Consider the following 9,051-nt stretch of genomic DNA (forward strand, 5'->3'; position numbering starts at 1 on the left):
CCAATGCTGTGTACATTAACCAATAACCATTTGTCCCATATTGCACTGAGATACATAACAAAGAATCAACACATGTTCTAATGTCTTCACTGAGTATTGATTGAATCTAAATGACTTTCCTTCTGATTCTGCCCTGGTAAGGTCTCTCATTAAGTCTGCTAGCGGTGATGAATGATACGCAGGCAACACAGGCTGGATTGAAGGGGTAGCGGGGGGAGAGTGGGGTCATTACTGAGGACCAGATTTGAAAGGACATCGAGTCTTCACAAATGTTCGCAGGAAGAATCTCATCCTATAAGGAGAGAGGAAATGAGAGAGATGGGAAAATAGAGAGCTCACTGGGTTAGAGGATGAGCGATGTGCTCATTTTCTATTGCTGAGGCCAGTCCATCGCCTATACTGCAACTCTGATTCTCTCTCTCAGCAATGAATAACATGTGTTCTCCTCTCCCCTCCTAAACTTCACAGTCTTTCCTCCATGCTGAGCAACTGTATGTCTTATCTTTTATTACTGCAGCATGGGCATGAAAAGAAAAAAAAACACTACATAATTTTTTACTAAATCATGTATAAATCCTACAACTTTTCCATGGCAAGAAATGTCCTTTGCTGCTGTACTCAGATGCTGAAATGGTAATCTGTTGTAATCCACCGGATTACTCCAATGTCAATTGGCTTTAGCTTGTTTTGGGACTTCCCTACAAAGTTTCTTTATAATTTAATTGCTGTAGGATTTACATAGTAACACTGTGCTAGTTAGTAATTCTTCTGATTGAAAACAAAGGAATATAAATCTCATATCTGCATTAAAGGCATAGTTTGACACTTTGGGAAATACACTTCTTCACTTTCCTGCTGATTATATGAGAACAATATGAAGACTGAAGACTTCATAGACTGCATGAAGACTGGCAAGATAGGGAACTAGCTAGCCTCATATATAACAGAAATGAGTGTTATAGCTTGTCTCATCAGACGCTCTGCAAGAACATGTAGTAGAGAAATTCTGTTTATTGTCTACTTAAAAGTCAGAATTAAGTTCTCTGTGAAAAACAGGGAAGTCAGAGGGGAACATGAAACCAAGGGGTAGTAACATTTGGAACAGTGGCAGCTGGTTGTTGAACAGTGTCATTTACAGCCCTATGGCCTTGAACAGATCCATCATTTGTTTTTTTAATAGGAAGAACTAGTTGTTGGAACTAGGGAGAGCAAGTCTTTCTATTCTACCTGTGTTAATATTGTCAAAAATAACAAACTATTCCTCATTTAATGGCAGTCCAGCCAGTCACTTGACCCTGCACTAGTGACAAAATGCAATGGGTTTTCCGAAAAACTGTCATGAGCGTCCACCCACTACATCTAGTAAACATGGCCCTATAGCAAACCAGTTAGTATCAATCAGTGTTCTTATTGGCAGGTGAAGAGAGACAATAGATATCTCTCTTCTCAGCGTCAATAGGCTAAATTGCAAAGATCTCTCACAGGCGTCTTTGTGTTCTCATTAGGCAATAAAGGAGTGTCCGCTGGCTATTAAGCTTGAGAGAAGGGAGTGAACACATCCACATCAGAGCAGCTTCAGCAATACCTACACCTTAGTGGGGTTAACGCCAGATACTCATCTAATGAATCAGAAAATATGCCAATCTGCAACTTATATATCAAGCCCATCCATCTATATATGAGCGTGTGTATGCTAGGGAAAATACATTGGACTGTGAGTTGATGGGTGCTCACACAGCACTTCATCCCTGATGTGTGTGAATGCAGCGGCAAGCAAACATGTTCACTCAGCCTCATAGGCAATATCCATCATAAAACATATCTATATCACACTTGTCAGCTTGTCACTTTGCTTGGAGAGGGTTAGAGCCAGGACAAGAATGAAATTAACAGAATGACAATTATACAGCCAGACCAGTGGATTTCCTTCTCTCTAATGCAGTTTGTGTTTAGTGTTTTCACGTCAAGCAGGAGACACTCCACACCTCACAAATTCCATCAGAATATAAGCCAACAGTCACCAGCTGATCCATCACTAATGTCCTTGTTTCCACTCCACTCTGCATCTTCCCAGAATTACTAAACCAAACGGATGAAAAATTAACACAAAGCTGACCACATTTTTGTACCCAGATATGTTACCACATATGCATTTTCATTTTTATTGCCATGAAAATATTATTATTTACCTATAATTTCCACTTGTGAGGACCTAAAATAAATAAATATAATGTAAATTAATTAGTTCCATTAAATGAACCAGAAATAATATAAAAAAACAAATGTAGGTATTAATTAATATATGAATATAATTGATTTGATGAATTAATTTGCTTCTGTATGTATTTATCTTTTGCATTAATCCCATTTACTTACTTACATTTTAAATGTATTTTATTTGTATATATATGTATGTATAGTTTTCACTTTGCATTTATTTATTTCTGTTTTATTTTGACATTTCTTTTATATATTTCTGGTTCATATTGCAAATGTGGGTTGCAAATCTCATTGAAGGTGTGTCAGGGTCTATCCTTCGTCAGTTGATTGTCATCAGAGTGCATGGACTGACTTTACATGCCTTTCTTCAACAGGTTGACCACTGTCGTACTGAGGTGAATACAGAGGCTCTGACCAGGGGCGTGCCCACGAAGCGAGTTCATCGTACCCAGGATATCTTTTCGTTATCGGGCTTCACTAACCCTAACAATCACAATCTGGATAAGCGTTCCCAGGAAGCTGGTTACCAACTCAGTAAGTCAACCCAGGGTTTCCCAATCCATCCGAGAGCGCATTCACATAAAAGAGGCGGTGTTAGCAGCCAATGACCAATCACAGACATGGACAAGTCCACTGGCATCAGAGCATCATATTTTACAAACGAAAAGCAAAGTGTAACACTACAGAAATACAACACAGTCTTAGTAGCACAGCTGCAGCTGACACATGCAGGTAGACAGAAAATCTAAGACAGTGTGAATGCCTAAATGAACAGGAGTAGTCTGTAATAACGCGTTGTTTTGAACAGTTTTTAGTGGAATGACCTCGCCTTGACTCTCATGGCCCTGTTGTGCAATTTAAAGCTTATGTAGATGGACAATTTAAAGCTGACGGGGCTGATTGATTTTGATGGTTATTGTTAGTTACTCTCAGTTTGCCATCATGCAAAAACTACAGTATTTCAGATGATGATGAAGGGGAGGTGAGGTTGTTGGTGTGGTGCCAACACTGTGGGTAATGTAGCCTACCACTCCCATACATTGGTGATAACAGGACACACTGTGCGAGCCAGAAAGGCTGCATTTTATAACTAACCCTTTGTCCGCACCGGGAATCACATCACTGCACACACACCTCCATACACACAGACACAATAGGCTGAGGCTCAGAGTGCAGGCTGATTAAAGGAGCGAGCTGGTCTCTACTGAGCTGTGTCAAGGTCGAAGGAAGTACAAAGTGAGCCAGACCACCAACTTTTAACAGCTGTTGGGAAAATTGCTCAGATTTGCTCAGTACAGAATTCTTCCTCACTGCTGACACACAGGACATTCCAACTTTGATTGCCTGCTTCACTTTCTGAACAAAGCAGGGTGAGATAAGATGCATTTCTGTTATTTTGTGCCAGTGATAATATGATGACCATCTGTCAACCATCCCGGTTTTCCTGGGATTCTCACGTATTTATCCCGCTTTCATCAAGGTTTTAACATTTTCCTGTATTTGTCCCGTACTTTTAAAATTTAAAATTTCAAAAAACAGAGCTGTTTGACATGTTTGCTAAATTCCCCACTGGTAAAGCAGGTGGCAGTGTAAAACTTTAACTGGTCAAACGGCACCCAACCCGCAAATAAAAGAAGAAGAAGAACAACAACAAGAATAACAAGAATAACAATAACAGTAGCCCTAGGATGAAGGAATGTGAGAGATGACGTTGGAATACCTGCCAAGAAGGTGAATTTGTCCAAGGACTGTACCAAATGGGAGGAGGAGTACCCGTACTTAACCAAGAGCAACACTGAGTAAAGTAAAATGCTACAAAAATGCCAGTTTTTAAGTGTGTCCCACGGAGGGAAAAGTGATGTGAGCCAGCATGACAAATATACCAAGCATAAGCGTGCTCAAGAGGAGCAGAAACATACCCATCTTTTTACTATTATTCTGTTGTAGAGCAGTCAGAACCTTCTTTGAAGCAGTTCTGAGAAAGATGTTTAGCTCCTTTCCACTGAAGGACCTAAGAGTGCTGGACCCCGCATCACTCCAGGGACAAGAAGAGATTAGTGACCGTTAACAATTAATGATGTTGTTATGAAGTATTTCATGGTTTACATATATCATTGATCATCATCAAATTGACTACCAAGTCACAGATAGCAAGCAACTTCCCCAAAAAGACAGAATTGACAGATTCTGGGGACTTGTGTGCAAGGAGTTGAGGTTCAGTGAGTTGACAAACTTATGAAGGCTTTATTAAGCTTTCCACACAGCAATGCCAGTTCTGAAGGGCATTTAGTATGGTTGCTGTTACAGAAAATAGAATGGCACTGGACAACAATATTGTTTATGCTTTACTGTCATTTAAAATCAAGTCTGGGGTCCTGGAAAATTTCTGTCCTGGAAATGGATAATTAATTGCGAAACCATAAAAGTCTAACCAAATTCACCAACTTTGTAATTCGTTTATATTTTTAGCCGTGCTACTGCCATGGCTCTAGGGGTGGCAAAGTTGACCAGTCAGGTGGTCCAGACTGGAATATCTGAACTAGACTATAAATGGATGACTTGCCATAATCTCTGATGGTCCCCAGAGGATATTTGGCACAGATATTCATATATCCATAAAAATGAGGCTTTACAAAAAAACTAATCAATAACTAACTGAAACTGTAATGTAGCTTTGCAAAACTAACTAAAATAAACTAGAATGAAAGAGTTTACGTCCTTAGTTTTCGTCTTTGTGAATTTATTGTATAGGACCCACATAAGCCTATATTTTGGGTGGATATGAAGCAGGGTGGAACTGATGTTGCAGTGCAGTTGGTCTGGCCAGACAATTCAGAGGTGCAGGCAGTATTAAGATGAAGACACCTGGGCTGCAGTCGTCTTCTTCGCTTAGGAAGGTTCCTAACTGAGCAAAGTGACCCGGAAGTATTTCAGTGGCAGCCATGACAAGAGCTGGTCGAATTCTCTAAAAGCTAAGGAAAGGTGCTTCGATGCTTCCTTTCTTATCTCCTTTAGCCTAGTGTACACTGGACAATCCTTTGCAAAAGGAAAGGAGAAAATGCCATCCCACAATTCCTTGCGTCAGCAACATTTAAAGCGACGCACCATTCTCAAACTCAAAAAATCCACTGACCACATTTTTTTTTTCATTATTGGACTTATTTATGATACTTGAATAAGACAGACTTTGTTGAGGAGATCAAAGCGAGCATAAAATGTGTTAACCTCATCTGGTGGCCTCACACATGATGTGACGCTTTTGTAGCCGGTGTTGCTCTGGATCACTAGCCACATATCTTTGGTATTGAGGTCTGTCTCCAGTCTCTTCAGTCTCTCAATTCCCTTATTTGTCATTTCCTCGCTTCACGATCCTCGCTCGAACCGGAAGTTGTTCTACTCCTCCATCTTGCAGAACGTCCCAAAGCTCTTATTTGCACTCCGAGGAACGAGAAGCGATCTCTAAGGAGCTGTGAGTGAGGATTACAGCTACGGAGAGAAAACGTGCTGCTCTGCAGTCATAACAGTGAGACTAGTACAGTGCACATGTGTGCAGACACAAACTCCATCAAAAGTCTGTGAAAGCTGACAGTTGTGATCAGCTGATCCAGCTGTGATCAGCCCTCATCTGCCTCTGTCATCAGAAACGGACGTCGCTTCATGTGTGGAAAGGACGTCTAATGTCTCTAAAAGCACATTTCCTCGTTTCTTCCCTCCTCGCATGGTTTCCTGGCGTCTCTCCATGAATCCCCAGTGGGCTGGACTAAGACGCAAGGAAAGAAAGTGAGGGAAACGTGGACGCAATTAAGAGAATAGAGAAGTACCCCTGGCAGTGCTGTAAGCTTCCTTGTCACCTGGATCAAAGGCAACGTGTTTCGGTCGATACCTTAAGGTCTCATGTAACGATACCCTTCCCTACTGACTTAAATGGTGAATGGTTTAGCTGTGTTTTGTAGCCTTACCTGATATCACTGGGAACCAACAGCTGGAGTTTGTGTGCATGTGTTATTATATTTAAATTGTTTAAAAAACCTTATTAGTAAAATAAGGGAGAGGAAGAAAATCGGCATGTCCAATTCACTGGAGAAGGCATAGCTTCCCCAAAATCATGTCCCTTTACTTAAAGATAAATTATATATATAGTGTACAGTGGTGTGAAATCGTTTAAGATTTTTACATTATTATTGCTACTAGCTACATGACTTTGAGCTAAGTTTGTATGGTGTCATAAAAAAAAACTAACCTAAATAACTTTTTACTAAATGTGCTCCAGATTTACCATACCAATTTTGTGAAAATCCAACAATAAGGTGTGCTTTCTCCAATTATGTCAGGATTACATTGTTCAGTTTGAGCTAAATTTAATTTCTGAAAAGCTTTTACAAGAAAACACCTGGAGACAGACCTGCGACACAAAACACGTTAATAGAAAAAAAAAAAGAAAAATAGAAAGAAAGTCAAACAAAAGCAAAATTAATTAGTTCAACAACAAAAAAAAAACAACAATTGTTAATTTAAATCCAACGGAAACAAAGTTTCTTTCAAGAGGAAAGAAAGCAAAAACAAACAAAACAATATTAAAACAGACTGCTAAAACTGAGCTAACAGAGACAGTTAGCTCACTCCCATCATTCAAGCTTACATTAAAATAGCCATCCAAAAAGTACTTTTATCATGTACATAAAAAAGGGGCTTTCTAGCATGTAAAGAAAGAGAGACTGATGGCACTCCATGCCCTACAACACACAGTTACCAGACACCATGTAAGACACTCACTTATGGCTAAACGCAACTGATTAGCCGTTCACCCAGTCTACATGAACACCCATGATTAACGACGAATCGACACCCCCGATGCTCCGAAAGGAAAGTCCAACCCTGCAGGAAGCCTACACTGAAAAGTAGTGTTGGGCAGTAGTGTGGCTACAAGTAGTGCCGTTACTAGTTTAACTACACTTCTCAGTAGCTTGGCGGTAGCGTCGCTATTTTCTGAATCAAATAGCTTTTCAGTAACGAAGCTCTTCTATTGACCGAGTAGCGCGGTAGCTTCCACACATGCTACATTTTCCCAAGCATTTCTGAAGGATCAGTAAGTGACGCCCCCGCTACAAGGACCTGTATGTGCAGCCGGCAGAAGCGCTTCCTGTGATGGTGACATCACGTACCGATCCATATTACGTAGGTGAAAAAAGGCGGTACTTGAAATTTGCTTAATTTGACTTAAACAACATGTCCTGATCAAAGATAAGTCGAAGATTCCTCACAGTGGTGCTGGAGGCCAGGGCGATGCCATCAAGGAAAACTATACCTTTAGATAATGCGTCACGGAGGTGCTTGGGCCCTAGAACAATAACTTCAGTTTTATCTGAGTTTAACATTAGAAAATTACAGGTCATCCAGGTTTTAACACCCTGAAGGCACATTTGAAGTTTAGCTAACTGATTAGTTTCATCTGACTTGATCAATAGATATAACTGAGTATCATCTGCATAACAATGAACGTTTATGGAATATTTCCTGATAATATTGCCTAAAGGAAGCATATATAAAGTGAACAGGATTGGTCCGAGGACAGATCCTTGAGGAACTCCATGACTAACTTTGGCGTGCATGGAGGTTTGTTAACATGTACAAACTGAAATCGATCTGATAAATAGGACTTAAACCAGCTTAGAGAGGTTCCTTTAATGCCAATGAAATGTTCCAGTCTCTGCAATAGGATCTGATGGTCAATGGTATCGAATGCAGCACTAAGATCTAATAAAACCAGTACAGAGACAAGTCCTTTGTCTGATGCAATGAGGAGGTCATCAGTAATTTTCACCAGTGCTGTCTCTGTGCTATGATGAGCTCTAAATCCTGACTGAAAATCCTCAAATAAACTATTGCTCTGTAGAAAGTCACACAGCTGTTTAGCAACTGCTTTCTCCAGGACCTTGGAAATGGAAGGTTAGATATAGGTCTATAGTTGGCTAAAACATCTGGATCAAGTTTGGGCTTTTTCAGAAGAGGTTTAATTACAGCTACTTTAAAGTACTGTGGTACATAGCCTGTTGATAGAGATAGATTGATCATATCTAGTAGAGAAGTGCTGACTAAGGGTAAAACGTCTTTAAGCAACCTAGTCGGGATGGGGTCTAAGAGGCAGGTTGATGGTTTAGATGAAGAAATTATAGAAGTTAGTTGGTAAAGATTGAGGGAAGCAAAACAGTCTAAACATATATCTGGTTTTACAGCTGTTTCTAAGGTTCCTGAGTTTAGGGATAAGTCGGTGCAGTCGTAACTACTGAGAGCTATGGGAATACTTGGCTCAATAGAGCTGTGACTCTCTGTCAGCCTGGCTACAGTGCTGAAAAGAAACCTGGGGTTGTTCCTATTTTCCTCTATTAATGACGAGTAGTAGGCTGCTCTGGCATTATGGAGGGCCTTCCTATAAGTTTTAAGACTATCTTGTCAAATTAAACGAGAATTTTCCAGTTTGGTGGAACGCCAATTCCTCTCAAGTTTCCGCGATATTTGCTTTAATTTGCGAGTTTCAGTATTATACCATGGAGCTAACCGTCTTTGTTTTATTATTGTCTTTTTTAGAGGGGCTACAGAGTCGAGTGTCATTCGCAGCGAGCCTGCAGCACTATCAACAAGATGATCGATTTGGGAGGGACTGAAACTGGCATAGGAGTCCTCCGTTACTTCGTGACTTGATAATGAATTTAGAGCTGATGGAATCGCATCCTTAAATTTAGCTACAGCACTATCAGACAGACATCTTGTATAGAAATTTTTGCCCAATGGCGTGTAGTTCAGCAATACAAACTCAAAAGTTATCAAACAGTG

This window comes from Micropterus dolomieu, linkage group LG11 (genome assembly GCF_021292245.1).
Source record: "Micropterus dolomieu isolate WLL.071019.BEF.003 ecotype Adirondacks linkage group LG11, ASM2129224v1, whole genome shotgun sequence".
NCBI classification, from domain to species: domain Eukaryota; kingdom Metazoa; phylum Chordata; class Actinopteri; order Centrarchiformes; family Centrarchidae; genus Micropterus; species Micropterus dolomieu.